Genomic DNA, 1,262 nt, shown 5'->3' on the forward strand with positions numbered 1-1,262 from the left:
GGAACTGGGGAGCACTGGGAGGTACTGGGTGGGCACTGGGGGGCAATAGGAGGTGCTGCGGGGCACTGGGAGTTACTGGGAGGGCACTGGGAAGCACTGGGAGGGCACTGGGGGTCGCTAGGAGGTAGTGGGAGGGCACTGGGAGGGCACTGGGAGGCACTGGGAGGTGGTGGGGGTGCTGGGAGGCCACTTGGGGACACTGGGAGGCACTGGGAGTGAAGCGGGGTGCACTGGGAGGGAACTGGGGAGCACTGGGAGGTACTGGGAGGGCACTGGGGGGGAACTGGGAGGGCACTGGGAGGTGTTGTGGGGCACTGGGTGGCACTGGGAGTGAAGTGGGGGGCACTGGTGGAGGAGGGGAGAGCAAGTGGAAGGTACTGGGAGCATACTGGGATGCCCCAGGAGACACTGGGAAGGCACTGGGAGGGTACTGGGAAGGAGTTGGAGGTGAACTGGGGGAACTGGGAGGCACCACAGTGACAGTGAGGGGTACTGGGAGGGAACTGGAAGGTGCTGAGGGTGTACTGGGAGGGAACTGGGGGGCACTGGGAGGTGCTGGGAGGGAACTGGAGGTTACTGGGAAGACTTGGCAGGGAGTGGGAGGGAATGGTGTGACACTGGGAGGCACTGGGAGGCACTGGGAGGGAACTGGGGGCCACGGAGGGGGAATGTGGCAGTGTTGGGAAAGAACTGGGAGGGCACTGGGAGATACTGGGAGGCAGTGGGTGGGAAATGGTAGGTGACTGGGGATACTGGGAGGAAAAGGAAGAGCAAGGAGGACACGGAGGGTGACACGGGGTGGTCCTGGGTGGCCCAGAAGACCTCCTGTAAGGGAACTGGGAAGGAACTGGGATGGAACTGGGAGGAACTGGGAAGCACTGGGAGGAACTGGAAGGCACTGGGAGGGCACTGGGAGACACTGGTGGAAAGTGGTGGGATACTGGGAGGGAAAGAAAGAGTCAGGGGTGGCCACGGGGTGGTCCTGGGTGGCCCAGAAGACCTCCTGGAAGGGAACTGGGCTGGAACTGGGAGGGAACTGGGGGGAACTGGGAGGATCAGGGAGGCACTGGGAGACACTGGTGGGCAGTGGGTGGGAAGCGGTGGGATACTGGGAAGGAAAGAAAGAGCAGGGAGGATACAGGAGTGCCATGGGGTGGTCCTGGGTGGCCCAGAAGACCTCCTGGAAGGGAACTGGGATGGAACTGGGAGGGCACTGGGAAGCACTGGGAGGAACTGGAAGGCCCTGGGAGGGAACTGGGAGA

This window comes from Cariama cristata, unplaced genomic scaffold (assembly GCF_000690535.1).
Source record: "Cariama cristata isolate BGI_N322 unplaced genomic scaffold, ASM69053v1 scaffold33381, whole genome shotgun sequence".
Lineage (NCBI taxonomy): Eukaryota > Metazoa > Chordata > Aves > Cariamiformes > Cariamidae > Cariama > Cariama cristata.